We start from the raw sequence: 15,507 nt of genomic DNA on the forward strand, positions 1-15,507 counted from the left end.
AGATGTCATTAATTTGACAGCTGCCATAGGAAATCTTTGTTTTGACTATTGTTACAGGGCCTGCAATGTTTCTATTGCATTTTCATTTGTAGTCTGCCACTGAATTGGCGTGATTAAAATGAGTAGAATAAGACACCATCAAATGTGTACAAGACATGAAAGGGAGAAAATCAGTTCTGAAAACCTCAGAAGGTAGGCTGTTGCCAAATTTTATTTGGGTATTACGAGATTTTGGAATATCTAGTTATCTTTCAAACAGCAATAATAGCAGCGCCTGTGGCTAGGGCTGCTGTATGCTGTTGTGGAACCAAACCTGTGTTAACATTTCACTTCTTGTTGTCAACCCAAAGCAAAGTTTATGGGGCAGTTCAGGCAAAAACTACTTCAACAGTTTCTGGTGATTAACTTGGAAGAAAAAGGAGGTGTTTTGGGGGTCTCTCTGTTCTTGGGAAGTAGCAATCCTGGCAACTCAGGCGTTGGTTCCTTTTTGTGGATCTGAGGAACCTAGCAGTTTTGTTTCGACCTGCACATTGAAGGTGCTGACTTTAGGGACTGCCATTCTGCCATGTCCAAAGAGGACGGTCGCGGTACCACACATCACTGACTAGCATTTACTACCTACCAAGTCCTGTAGGAACCAAAGCTACTTCCAAGTTCTAAGTGTTTGTCTTCCACTTACCTTTGGGTCTTAGTTGTGAACCCCTCGTTGTGGTAGTTTTGTACTTGAACTGCATGAAGCTTGTTGTTTTTCTTCAGTGGGGTCATCAGAGGAGACTCAGAAAAACTTTAAATCTGGAATGCTGGTTTTTCCCAGCCTTTGATATACAAATATGTTGGGACAAAAATGTCTTGCTCCTCCCAGGGAAGATCATTTCCATTAGTGCATTACTGAATACTAACACCAGGTACCATTTGAGCATATTCCAGTTTTGGTAAGGGATTTTGTGTTGTGGTCATTGCTTTTTTCCCCTCCCTCAATTTTACTAATGGGTTCCAGTTTATGTTTGTGTGAGTTTGCAGCCCTGTGCTTTTCAACACTGTAAATGAAATACCAAGTTTGAGTAAACAGTAAATCTATCTACTCTTTCTGCTGGTGGTGGTTGAGAGAAATTTTTTCAACTTGCTCCCTCAGCTGAAGTCATTATAGATTTCTTCACATGAGGGCCAAGATGCCTGGACTTCTTCCTACCATCCCTTCGATATGAAATGGCTCTCATTTATGCTGACAGTACTTCAGATGCAGTTTGCCTGAACGGAATAGGGCAGAGCTTGCTTACTCTTCAGAATAAGATTACTCTACTTGGACAGTAATGCCTACAGCATCTTTTTATACCCGGTAGCTGTGCTCCTGGAGGCAGGGTAAAACCCAGAAACACCCTGAGCAAACAGGCTCAGGCACAGGGAGCGATCGCTGCAGCTGTTGGTGATGACAGCTTTTACAGCACGTGGGGAGTGCCCAGACCAGGTCTTGTTCTATTGGCGTAACATATCAAGTTGCCACTTGGCAGTTTGAGAGTTATCAAGAAGTTTCTGACAATGTTTTCCTCGAAGACGTCAGTCAGGATCTGCTCTGTGCATTTCATCCAACTCCTTCTATCTGCCTGGTGGTTTCAAAGACAACCACGGACCTTGACCTATCCCTCTTAAAATCACCTTATCCTTATATTTTAGCACTGAGACAGTAGTGGCACTATTATTTCAAATTCAGACAATGCTGTGTTGAATGTATGCATAGGAAAGATTTTCTTTGGACTAAGAAAGAATGATTAATTTACCAGAACAGGAGGTCTAATAAGGATTGCAGCCAGCCTTTAACTTTGAATTGCCAGTGGGCTAAGTCTGCCTTACTTGACTCCTCTACTGTATTAGTGATCTGTAGCCGCTGTTACAGCCCATTTTCTGTTACATCTCACTCCAAAGCAAATCTTCTCTAACTGCGTAGATGTGAGATTTATTTGCTTATTTTAAACATTAGTCTCCCTAGCCAAGAGTGGTAACCAGGCGTCTCTGCCTAGTGTTTTTCTGAGAGTGAGTTAGTGTTGCATCCTTCTATGGTAGCTAATTCATCGGAATCTGTGGGTTTCACTTCTTTTCCAGTGGGGGTGTGCTTTTTCAGTAATTTACACGTGCAGATTACTAGATTACTGTAAAGAGTATATTAATAAGCTGTTTGTAGTCATCTTTCACAGCCCTGAAATTCACAAGTACTGAATTAAAAGCTCTGACTCTAGTAGAGAGGTTTGGAAGAACCGATATGGTTTGGTGGGTCGTATATGTCTTTATGTAAAACATTTTAATGGCAAAGATGCAATAGGAAAAATAGATTTGTGAAGGAGCTGCTTGGGCTGATGAGTTGTTAACCACTTGGGTCCTCAAAGATTCTGAGCTGATTTTACTTAATGGAAAAGACTGTCATTGTGCAGTTTTTACAAACAATAAAGTATCAATCAGAAAAAGGCTAAAGTTCCACTGGAATGCATTATTAAACTGTATATACAAAATACTAATTTCTAAAGTGCTGAAGAAAGTTATCCAACTATAAATGCTAGGATGTTTCTAAAAATGAAATCTGCAATTTGAATGACAAGGTATCCTGCTAAGGAAACCAAAATAATTATCTCACGTTCAAACCATGGCCTGAGAAGCTTGCTTAGTTAAGCACTACATAAGGTTGAAGTCTAATCCTTTCCTTTCCTTAAAGATAATGTGAGACAAAGTTTAAGAACAGCCTTGGTAAGTATAATTCTGTTTCTGCTTATCTATCTGCAATTATAATTGGTAATTCAGGTCTTTCAGCATACATTTGTAAGGGTTCTTGAGGTGCTTAGAGCTGTCCTAAGCATAAATCAAGAAAGACCTTTGTTGCTTCTCCTGTGTGGGCTTTAGGGATATTTATGCGTGCGCTTACATAGCCAGCTGGTAAACCCTTAAATAAGGAAAATTGGAAAGATTGTGAGTTCCTATTCTGTATTGTAAATGGAAAAGAAAAAATAAGGGAACTGAGATAAAATGGAGTTTGAACTACTTCACCTTTCACAGATGGCTCTTGAATATGAATGCTTAAAAAACCTGGGGCTGTTTTGGTGGCACAGTACCTTTGTTGTGAGCCTCCTTCAGCTTTTGGAGACTGGACACAGCTTGCATTTATTTTGATGCTTGATTATCAGTCTGAAAAACAGGTGTGTGGGTTTTTTGTTTATTTTTGAGACTGCAGTATTACATGTCCTCTCAAAGAGTTTGTCCCCCTTGCTGGGGGCAGGCTTCCCGGCTTCCCATTCATGATTTCTCTGCTCTGCTTTGTGGGTTTTTTCTTTTTCTCATTCAGGGACTGCCCTGGAAGTGTTTGCAGCTCAGCATAATCTAATTTGAATTAGGTCAGTATCAGTAAGTATCAAGATGGAAAATCCTGCTTAAGCCAAGAATTAAAAAATTTGCATATCACAGTGAGTTTAGGTAGTAATTTGGTATCAGTATTAGGTTTTTTAATAGCTCAGACTTTTGGGGGAAACTTCTAGCTGAGAGAATGTAAGAAGCATGTGATTCCTCTTAAGAAAGTAGCGTAAATCTGTACAATATATATAGTAGAATTCTTAGCAGATGCAGTCACGAACAGATGTAACTCTCCTCATTATTTCCAGTTTAAAAAGATGCTAGTCATGCATGTATTTGGATTGCAACTACAGAGGAAGCTGACAACGGAAGTTGGTTTCTGAAATACAGTATTTATTTTAAATGTTGATATTATTTAGAGAATCAACTACTTGTGTTTCATGAGTAGATTGGGAGTTGGTGGTTGTGCAAGTAGACATAAAAAATGTTCTTGTTTTTTGATAAATGTATCGTATATACACCAGAGCCTCCAGGGGATATGCATTTGACTGCAGGAGTTAAATGGGAATACAGGTCAGCATAGCCTCTTTCATTGCATGTCGTTAAAGTGTGAGCCATTGCACACTTTCTGTAGCTGTGTTCTTCTCCCTACCTCTCCCTCTGAGTATATAAAAGAAAAAAAAAAGTTGTTTGAGTGAGCAGTGATACATGTCTGATCGCTTTCTCTTTGATACAGACAGCGTGGTCGGGAGGTGTACTACAGCTCTCACATGCCAGATAGGAGCGCAGGGAAGATACACAACCTCCTGCCCGTGCACTGTTCAGAAGAGAACTGAATTTTGTAGGCTAACTCTTACAGCCTCTGGTGATGGCTCCAGACCTGGACCGCTTAAAAAAAGCCCATTTAAACACAGAAGTTTGTCTTTGCTTCAGGAGCTAGGCTCATTTTCACAGCTGGCATACAGGCTTAAATCTTTTCCAGCGTTTTAAGAATCTGGCAGTCTTTTCTGCATGCAAGGCAGTGAACCTGTTCTTGTGCCCCATTTCACTTGCTTCCTTGCAGTTAAGGAACTGCAATCTTAAGAGAAGAAAAGCGTAGATGTGTAGAGTATATAGCATGAAAGGATTTTAATTTTCTTGTTTTCAGATTGTTATACCCATTGTAATGCAACATTGCAGTTTGCTGCCTTTTTGAAACCTTAAGTACAATGCGAATCCAGTTCTTTGTGTTTCCTGCCAATGTTTCATTAGTTTTTAAAATGTAGTATTCAATGGATGCCTTGACTTACCCAAGTTAAAGAATAGTTGTGTATTTTAACATTACCATTTTCTTAGCTTTAGGAGAAGGTAATATTAAGTGAGTTCGATGAGGATATATATGACTAGGAGGTTAAAATACTAAGCATATACTAGAGTCTTGAATAAACTTGGTGGATTTCTTTTTCCTTTAAGCAAATTCAGGCACTGAGCTTTTGAGTGCTTAGGCTGATCTGTCTGCTGCTCCGTGGAACTGGATTGTGCTTGCCCAATTGTCTGCATAGTTAAAATATTTTGAACATAGCCTATTTTGATGTAACTTCATTTGAAATATCTGCCTAATGGAGAAGTCTTAATGGAATACTTTAATAGCCCAAAGTGGTTACCTGCAATTGCTCCAGTGTATTTCAGGCAATTACAAAGGAAGGCAATATTTAATGTTGGGAGTGGAGCTAGATGGTGTAATGAACTGGCAGATTGCCAGCATGATCTTCTCCAGAGGAGAATTTGTATTAATGTGATGCTTTTCACTTGTTATCCAGAAGGTCACCAGTAATATGTCAATTGTTGAATTTTATCATAGTTATCGAAGTCACTTGAATGCCTTACCATTGGAGTTGAAATTCCCACTCTGTGCAGTACAGGTTTATGGTTGGGTCATTCTTGTGTATTAGCATATTAAGTATCAAAGAGATTATTTTAGCTATTTCATGTCAGAATTTAAATAGGAGGTGGTTGGGTGTTGGGAAGAAAGCCTGAGAGAATTGTTATTGAAATAGTCATTGTAAGGCTGAATCTGGATTTTAGCCATGGGGATAAAGAAAATGGGGCACATTAGAGCTATTAGTGAAAGGAAAGGTGGTTAATAACTTTGGATGTTACTCGTAATCATTACAAGACTGCTAATTTATTCTTAAGGTTGTAATCTTTAAAGATTATACAGTTAAAGATAAAGTGCTTATTATATTGTTACTGATATTTATCTTCTGGTGCTTGTTGGCAAGGATCAAGTTCAAACTTTTATTTCTGACTATTCAAAAGTGCTTTTCACTGTGGGATGCGTATAGTCCTTGTGTTCGGAAGGCCTTGATGGAGAAAACAAATGAGAGCAACTGAGGTTGCTGTTCAGACATAGACAAATTTGTCTTTCTGCCTTGCATGTTTGTAATCACATGTTCATCCAATTCCTACACTCTGCCATTCCTGTTCCTTGTCATCTTCTGTTCCTTTGCTCTGGGCTCACGGTAAGCGTAGGATCTGAAGGCAGTCGTGAGTGGTAAGGAACCGTGGCATTTTGGATGCAGCAGGGCTGACGTTACTGCAGTAGTATTGTTATTAAGATTGAGATAATGACAAATGGACATCACACTAGATGGTACTGAAGTGATGGGCGCTGGTGATACCATGGGACACGACTGTCCAGCTCTGTGCCTCTGTTTGCCTTAAAGCCTTTCAAAAAAGTTGTTGACTTCATTTCCCAAGTTTTCTAATGTTATGCCAGTTTGTCTTTTGGATGGACGTTAAGTGTTTGCCATGTGTGCCTCAAGACTTTTGAAGGCTGATGGAGAGCATTTTATACTCTCAAAGTTTTTAACTATTCATTCCCCAGCCTGGCTTTGCTATCAAATACAGCTGTCTAGAGTCCTGGCTGGTAGGACACAGCAGCAGAACCAGAAAAACCCACCTACGGTGCAAACGCTTTGCCTGGGAGTGATAGTCCCAAACCCTAACCACTGTTTCCATTTACTGCCCTTTGAGAAGAAAGATCTTAAACTTCTGTAACTGAAAGATTGTTTCAAGGAACATATTAAGTGAATTATTTGCGGTCCAGGTTTCCATCCTGAGTTTGAGTCACCCTGCAAGTCATGACGTTTTGCAAGCAAAGCTTTGGGCCGTGGTGGGGTGTGATGGAAATTGGTTACTCTGCTGGGAAAGTCACTCTCAGTGTGACTCTTAGCAAAAAAACTTCCTCTGGCTCTTCCATAGCAAAGTGAAGATTTTTACCGGGAGAAAAATAGAAAAGAAGTTCATAATGCAGTGGAATTGAGCCCAGAGAGGACAGAAACCAGTCTTGCATCTTGCACTCGTTAGCGCGTTAGATTAACAGAGATTCATTTCAATCAAAGTGTTGATAGGAATGAGGTTTTCTTGTGAGTTTTCTTCCTTTGACTCTGCACTATCACCATTAATGTTCTGAGCTACTTTTAATGTATGTTAATTGAACTGGGAAAGTAAAAACCATTCTTGCTGTACAGAAGGAACTTAGCATTATTATATTGAGATAAACACGGCTCGTGTTTAGATGGAATTTGGACTCTTATTTTGCCCAATTTAGTCTCCAGTTGACTAACACATACGAGGTTAGTTTTTCAGGTACTGACAATTAACAGTACTGTTTTTCAGCTCACTTTCAAACCCAAGTTCTATATGCAAACGTGCATTTGTGAAGGTGGAAGCAGTAATTGAGAGAGGTGTTGGTTTTTTCTTTAAGGAACAAAACAAAACAAAAAAAACCCCAAACAAAATCAGAAGCTTGGTACAGTACTTCAGTGGTGGGTGGTAATGGGCAGTAGATGATTTGTGAGGTAGGAAGGGGAAAGATAGTACTGTTCCGAAGATCTTGTAACAAAAAATGAAGTGACTTTTATTTTCTCATTTTTTCCCCTTATTATTAAAAATGTTCTTGTATTATTGACAGGAGGAAAACATGTACTACAAAATACTCACCCAGTAGGAAAATAGATCTGCCCTGCTTCTGGGTTTTAATGTTGCTTCATTTGTTAAAGTAGCTTTCCCATTTACTTGATATCTGTCCTATAATTTCAAATACAGAGCAGTTTTCAGTGAGAACACAGTTAAGGTCTGTAACTGGGCAGGAAAATTGATAGAGCAAAGTGTGGTTGCCCATGGTCTGTGTCTGCAGAAAGCTGAAAACCCAGGTCGGACGGTGGGGCAGCAGGCGTTCCAGCCAGCAGCCTGGCAGAGAAAGGGGTAGGTCACCTTCCAGTCCCATCTGTCCTCTGCTTTCATAGGCATATCTTCGTTCAGGTGATGAACTGGATCAGGAGGCTCTTCTGGTTGAATAACACTGCCTCATGATTTGCCTTCCTCTGTTTATTTCTTTATTTTTCCTTGTGTGTTTTTCAGGAGGGCTGGCAATGCTCTGGCTTCCCTTGCAGCTGCTGGGGAGCAAGGGGTGAGCAGCTGGGGAGCTGAGGGGCAGGGATTCGCTCGTGCTTTATCCCCTAACAATATGTTTATGCTTAAATGTTTGTCAAACTGTGGTTTTAGTTACTCCACTTATTAACGGGTAGAAGTCTAAATCTCACTTTTAAACATCTGTGTAAGGTATTTATTATACCTTTGTCAATATACTTCCCCCCCCTTCATTATGATGTGTGGGATCATTGGATGAATTGCTCTTTTTAATTGAATTTCTTCATAGGATGCTTTTGTAGAGTGGCAACTGGTTGGAATCTGTTCAGAGAAGACTTTGAACAGAAACATTTGTGCATGAGTGGCCTCAGGTTGAGTAGGAGTTGTGATAGATCATCCTTACGAGCTAGGGGCTGCAGTGCAGGAAGACGCTCAGAATTTTTTCCTTCTCTTTGAATTGGATCTTAATGGGTTTACGCTGCCTGAATTTGTCAGACATCCTATGGAGTTAGAAGCGTCATTAAAAAACAGAAACAAATGTTTAAAGACTTTGAAGTCCCTTCTGAAAGGTTCCTTTTGCGGCTAGGAATACTTAACAGAAGAATGGATGCTGGGAGGGACTGCTGGAGGCTTGTGCTGTCCAGCTCCCAGCAGGGCTAAGGCTGAGGCCATGTCCCGGAGAATTTGAGACTCTCCCGGGAGAAAGGTCCATCTCTTCTCAGGGGGCATGTGGCTGTGCTTAGCCACCCTTGTGGCTTCTTTACATCCAGCCAGAATATCCCTTAATGGAGTTCTCCAGCCCTATGCCCAGTTTCACCGCCTCTGTCAGAGCTCTCTTGTTGGGTCAGTATCGCTGTTGGACACGATAGTAATCCAGCTGGATTCCAAATCCAACTGCGTGTGACTGCGTCCTGGGTGGAAATAGTCATGTCCCCAAAACTGCTGGCTATGCCTTTGCTGATGTACTTCAGGTTTCCACGTGCAACAGCATTTCTCTTTTCTTAGGAAGTATGGGCAAGTTAAACTGACTAATGTAAAAGTGAAGGAAACAGTAAATAATGGTGCTTTTTAGAACATAATCTTTCTAAAACTGGGCTGAATTTTTAATTCCATTTCTTGACTGGTTTATCTCTGTACTGTAATGGCTGGGTTTATAGTTAATTTCTTTCCTAGATGGTTTTGATTGTCTGTGTATTCACATGGAGAAAAGTTAAGTATGAAGATGGATTCTATTTATGCTGAACAGGTGGCTCAAGTTGGAGCCATTCTGCGTGCTCTTCAGCATCTCTGAGGAGATCTTGGTAGTATGAAAACTAAATTACCTAGCTGAAGGTCTTCTAAGTTTAGTGCTGAAACTAAAATAAGTGTTGTTTGTTGTTTCAGATAGTGGTGTACATAACTTCGTTGGAGAGTCCTGCCTTTCACTGCCTGGATCCTTTTAACAGTGTGCCAAAGGTGAGTGGTTCAAGTTCAGTGGTTATTTTCGTAACTAAAGATAATGAGTGAACTGGATGTATTGCTTGGTTTTTGCTTCTGTGCAGTGTAGTACTTGCGATTTTTCTTTTTTAAACTGGACGGATGATTAAATAGCAAGTCTTTTTCCTTCAGCGATCTGAGACAAATCAGTTTTAGCTCTTACTCGCAGAAAAAGACAAGAAAAAAGGATATGCTCAGACTATTAATTAAGCACCAGATATTGCTACCACTGCTTTTTGGCTCCTGTCTCCCTTTACCTACTGCTTTGACTTGGGACGTTTTCCCTTGAAGGTGCTGTAGGCAGGATATGGTGGTGTGGGAGGTATGGAGGAGTAGCAGCCATCCATAGCCTGTGGTGGAGCAGGCTTAATATTATTCTTTGATTGAAATCTAAAAACTAAGTAATAGCTTTTAAAGCACTGAGAGGAAAGGAGGTTTGGGTTTTCTGTGGGAGTAGAATAGAACTGCATTCAGTATATATAGAGTATCTTCCTGGGCTGGCTCTGAAGACCTGAAGTAACCTAATGAAGCTGATGTTTTCCATAGGATTCATTTTGTGGTAGAGTCTGGCTATCTTTTTTCTGTTAATTCATGTACCCTGTTGTCTGTTTCTAGTATCTGTAGTTATCTCTGTGGCTTAGCAGAGATTTATTAACAGAAGCTTTTAATAAAAGGAAACCTTGTTACAACTGTACCAAAAAATAAAAGCAAAAAGACAGAACACTGAAAGAACTTTCAGCATTGTAGTGGCTGCAGACTGAACAGAAAACTGGAATCTTAGTTTCATTCATTACTTCACCAGGTGGATTTATTATTTCTTACTCCAATTCGCTGTTTATAAAATAAAAGTAATGTTACCTTCTTCAGAAGGAAGTTATGAAGGCTCATTATTGACATTTTGGAGCCTTTAAATGGAAAGCAATGTATGAAGTCCTTGTGTGCCTTGATATTTGTTGTGAGTTCTGTTAAATACTTGTTCAATGAAGTGTTATTAGATGTTGAAATTAGACTTAATTTGTTTAATAAAGTGCAGGTGAACCAGTTAGAATTAAAAATGCAACCCAGTCTTAAGTATAACATCTACATACGTTTTTGCAAATTATTCAGTTTCCTTCAAACTGACAAGGAAATTCTGAAGTACTAGAATAGAAACTCTGAGATGCTACAATTGGCTCTTGCACTACATTTTCAAATTATCTGATATATGTCTTTAAGTGTAATGGACGAATTTATAACCCTGGCCTTTCCAACAGATCAGAGTATAGCCAATGATTCATCAGACTGTAGACTTAATCATAGTAAAATTATTCTATTTTTTCTACTGAAATTTGTACTCAAAATTAAGCTTGTATTTTACTGACTATGTCCCAGATTTTGCATTGAGTTCAAATGTGTAATATAAAAGTCTTTAGAGTTTTATCTTTGGAATATCTTTCTTGTCATCTTTTATAATAGTTTTCAGTTAAATGTTCAGTGAAAATAATTTTTAAAAAAATCCACTTATTTGTTCAAGGAAATAGGTGTTTGGAATCTGAGTTATAGATTTTGAGTCATCTTTATTTGTTGAACTTATTTCTGTGATATTTGGCTTATTGAGTAATTTTTTCTTCTACTCTTTAAAACAAGAAGGGGGGAGGGGAGCCAAATATGCCCAAAGTGAAGGTGTTTACAGCAGGTGAAGGTTTTCTATACTTCCCAAAAAGGCAATAAATAGATAATAGCTCACTGAAGGGAGGAGAGGAAGAACTCTTTGGACATCTCAGTTGACAGGGGGTGTAGGAGTCTGTCTTTTTTTTTTTTTTTTTTCTCTTCTTTTAAAGTGTGGGTACCCAGAATACTTGCTGTGTCCAATGAGACAATACTTAATTTCAGTAACAAAATTAAATCTAACTTCTGTATTAGTATTTTATGTCTTTTTCCATCCTTTGTGTGCATGTTTCTGATGGACTATGTTCAACTTGGTAAAGATGTGATTCTGCAAAACAGGGAGCATTCTAATGCCTTTCCTGAAAGGAAATGAATGCATAGGTGTATGCTCAGTAAAGCCTACACTTGAAATGCTTTGTTGAACCAGAACATAGTAAACCATTTGCCCTTTGAAAATGAAATGCAATTGACAACAGAGTAAATATTCACAAATTACACTCAAAATATTCTTAAACTTCACTGAACTGCAGACAATAATGTGTCATTATAGGATTTTGTTGAGTCAGAACTACAGTGTAATTAGTATGTGGTTGTCAAGATCTGCCAGCTCATCTTTTATCTAGCTGGGCAAGCTGGCTTTTTTCAGTTGTTTGTTTTTGTTTCTCTCTCTCTCTCTCTCTCTGAAGAGAACTATATGGAAAGAACCCTTTTTTAAAAAAGAAAAGATCTGTCATTTCTGCAATTAAATTAGTATGAAGTTCCAGATAAAGCCTAATGTTCTGGCAATTTATTGCAGTCATTCAGTTGTTGCAAATCCGAAACTATCCGGAAAGCATTTAACCTATTTTAGAACAACATGTTGTATGTAGTGGTATTCTGTACTTTTGAACTGGTTCCTCATTCACTTGCGGTCTTTGAATCAAAAAATAAATTTCATCTTGTATTTTCATAATAGAATATTTTAAAAAGTGATTGCAATATTAATACGTGCCTTGAGCAGTTCTTTTTTGTATTTTAGATAAAATCTTCTGGGAAGTGTTCTTTAATAGTATAATTTTTTGAGACTTCATACACCTTTATGGAATGTACTGTTTGGTTCTTCAGGGATACGTCTGTACTTATCAGGAGCAACAGGTACAAGCAAAGTTATCAGTGTCCTAGTACTCAGCAGATCTGCCAAAATGCGATCAGATGTCAATGGCTGCAGTACCACAACGTTTGGTGGAAAGCCCATTCTGTAAAGGTACTCGGAACAACTGTGAGGCTAATGCACTCCTCGTGTTGTGAGACTGGGGACCTGCTCACAGCTTCTGAAAGACTGATCTTCCTCATTTAAAGGAAAAAGCACCACAGACATTTCAATTTGATGGAACTGTCTGCGATGCTGTACCAAAATAGTTCTTGGTATTTTTCTATGGATCAGCATATTTGTAGTTGTTGATTTTTGAGGAGTTTAAACCCAAGGAAAACAATCCCTGTTCTTAGTGTTTTGTATGAGATAGTTATGGGAAATTTTGATTCTGACAGTAATTAAGAGAATGAAAGGTATGTACTGAATGTACTGAGTGGATGTCTGGATTCCTTTCCCTTAAGAAAAAAATGTTTCCTGTAATTACATCAATTATCCCAGGTGCCTAAAGTGTTGCTTTTAAGCCTTCGAATGCAACTTTAGCATTACTTAAATATATTTACAGACATTTAGTATAATAAATGAATTTGTAGAATACTGCCCATTATGCTATGCTAGTGGCAGAATACTTTCTAACCTGTAATTGTGGACGGTAGGGAGAACACTTTTATCCCATCCTACGCCCCCATAACCACAGGTATACACCCCACCCCTCCAATAAATTGATCTTCCCTGAATTACATAATTTTAGTACTTTCTCTTTTGGATTTTTTTACATTTTTTCTATTTCTATTTGTAGTAATTGTAGTTCTTCACATGAAAATACAGGCATGCTCTTACTTACTAATAATATAAAACTAGATTATTAAGAATCACTTGTCTATAATTTTTTTTCCAGCTTTGATAGCTTCAGGCGCAACTCAGGTTTGTGGGTATCAATGGTACCTGCTATGGCCCACAAATGGCCTTTGCAGTATACTTTAACTGCAATCCCTATGGAGTCCTCATCAGAGGACACTGTACAGCTCTTTCATCAATACGTGAAAATTCAGTTCAGTAAAAATAAAACAATGACCACGTTTTTCCTGGTGGAAGTAGTTTTGTGGTTTGATAGCTAATGTGGTCTTTGTCTGTCTTCTCATCCAGCATGTTAGTTTTTCTGAGCCAAAAAAAGCTTTGCCTGCTGAAAAGCATCTAGCATGTTGCTCATGAATATGGCTATTAGTTAAACTGTGTGAATAAAATAGATATATATGAGTAGGCTAAGGTTAAGCTTGTGCCCCAGTATATTCGTGAACTGAGTACAGAACACTCGGCGACCAACCTTGGTGTCTTGATGAGTGTTCAGAGGAATGCCACTGGCAGAACTGGTTACTGAGCCCGTATTTCTGTGGCTTCTAAATAAACATATCCCTGCATTACACCAGTTTCAGTTAGATTTGAATATGCACTGCACTTCTGAGGGACAACTGATGTGGCCAAGAATATGATCTTGAGAAACTCTTCAGGGTAGCTCACGTAGTTAAGCTACATCACAGGGAGGTTGTCCCAAGATGCTGAACGCGTTCATGCCTTAGGTGAGTGTTGTATGTGGAGGCATACGTTGGGGAAAGTCAGCTTGAGGTTTTTGGGATGCGGGGATGGGGAGCAGTCTCTGCGCCAGCACTGTGCAGTGTGATAGGGCCGTATCGGTGCGGGGCCAGGTCAGTGATCCCAAACCCTCCCGACGGAGGAAGCAGATTAGCGGCTGAGGCCACAGTCACCGAGTTGCTCCAAGATCTAGCTGCCCCATAAAGGAGCTGTTGTCATCTCCTGCTTGCAGATGCCTCCTTGGGCTTCTGAGGGGTGCCGTCCCTGTTCCGTAGCTCTTTGGGGCTGGCTGCTTGAGCTGGTGCTTTGCAGGAGCAGGTACACAGCCAGTGGTGTAGGTCACTTAAAAAGTCTGTTGAAGGCTTGTTCCTCCATTTGATAACAGCTGGAAGGCAGTTCTTCTGGTGTGGAGGCTTTGAGGGAACTTTAAACGCTTCATTGTTCGTGTTGGAATTGGTGTGTAGTAGAAATACAGCTAAAGCCGTAAATGTGTGTATTTTCAGTAGTTCTGTTAACGTATTCCATACAACATCATATTCAAATGGTATGTGTTACATCAAATGTATTATGGTATTAAAAAACAGTTCGGCTTGCTGAAATACTGCCTTTTAATGCATGGGAAGACACTGTACACGCAGTTCATCTCATTTCGTATCTGGCGAACTATTTTGCGTGTGTTACCCACGGGCATTCTGGATAAATGCTGAAATTGGTGAATTTCACAGAACAGAAAATGTTTAAAGGTTAGTGTGGTATATTTGCTGTGGAATTCTGTTTCTAATAATTCGGTTAATTAATCTTGGATTACAATTACTGTTTGCACTGTAGTAACAAAGCTCGAATTGTACTAAGCAGAGAGGACTGAGAAAATGAGCTTGTCCTGTTTTTTATTTTTTTTAAGCCAGTAGTAACACAAAGCACAGAATACCATGTGTACAGATACAAATGTTTTACAGTCTATTTTTTTTCCCTGACTTTGAGAGTCTCACTTTAAGACATCACAGCCTCCTTGGAGTCTCCTGGGTTTAACCCCTGCTTTCCTTTGTGCTCTCTTTTCACACCTTTTTGTTTCAGGGTTCCCCTGCAGCTCTCATCTTATCCCTCCTTATTTTGGAGGCTGTTGTCTGTGTCAGCTGCTTTTAGTTGTTCCCCATAATAGAGCCTCTGTGCAGCTTATTTTCTACCTGCTCCATCACTCTCTCCCCCCGCTAACCCCTTTCTTTTAAATGATCCTACTCCTGCTTTTTGATTCAGCAGCTGTATGCATAATCCTTCCAGCAGGTCCCCTGCTACTGTCATTGCTACTCACACTGTTCTTTTTCATCACTAGTTTGAGCACTTGTGTTTCTTTTTAGCATGTCTTTTCCTTGCGACCGCTTGTTCCACCTCTTCCTACTAACCTTTACAATTTACCCGTAGCCTGATATTTTTTTTTAATGTGAAATACAGACATCTGAACAGACATGTTCCTATATACAAGTTAAATATCTGCCCCTCATGGCAGCTGGCTGCGGCGGGTGATGTCAGAGAGATCCTTTCCCTGAAGCAGCAGGCAGTTGGGGGATCCGGATTTTCCCAAGAGGCTGATTTTGAGTTCTCCATCTTGCACCAAAATCAGTAGCTCTTTGTCTGTCACTTGGCACGTTCTCTGATAAGCTGGGTTGTCTCATACCATTAGTTCTCAAGTTATCACATACCAGCCCCAAAAATGCTGTTGAACGAGGGTTAGACCTCTCTTCATATTTGATCTCTGAATTTGTTTTTCAAGATTAAACAGTCAGAGTATTAGTTTTCCTTTCTTAGTTCTCCCTGAAGATTACTGAATGGCATTTGCTGCCAGCCCTGGCTTTGTATAAGATCTGGAAAGGTCTGTTCCATTATTGCTAGAGAGAGTGCTGGTTTATGATGATGGAAGATCAGCG

General features: G+C 39.5%; 1 protein-coding gene across 1 annotated transcript in view; it reads left to right on the forward strand.

Annotated features, from left to right (window-relative positions):
* NCK2 (NCK adaptor protein 2) overlaps window positions 1–15,507 on the forward strand; it is an 85,284-nt gene that overhangs the window by 22,228 nt on the left and 47,549 nt on the right. The window contains exon 2 of the mRNA XM_069770150.1: window positions 9,127–9,198. The gene's annotated coding sequence lies outside the window, so the exon portion shown is untranslated. The remainder of the gene's footprint in view (window positions 1–9,126; window positions 9,199–15,507) is intronic.

The sequence above is a fragment of the Haliaeetus albicilla genome, chromosome 25, assembly GCF_947461875.1.
Source record: "Haliaeetus albicilla chromosome 25, bHalAlb1.1, whole genome shotgun sequence".
Lineage (NCBI taxonomy): Eukaryota > Metazoa > Chordata > Aves > Accipitriformes > Accipitridae > Haliaeetus > Haliaeetus albicilla.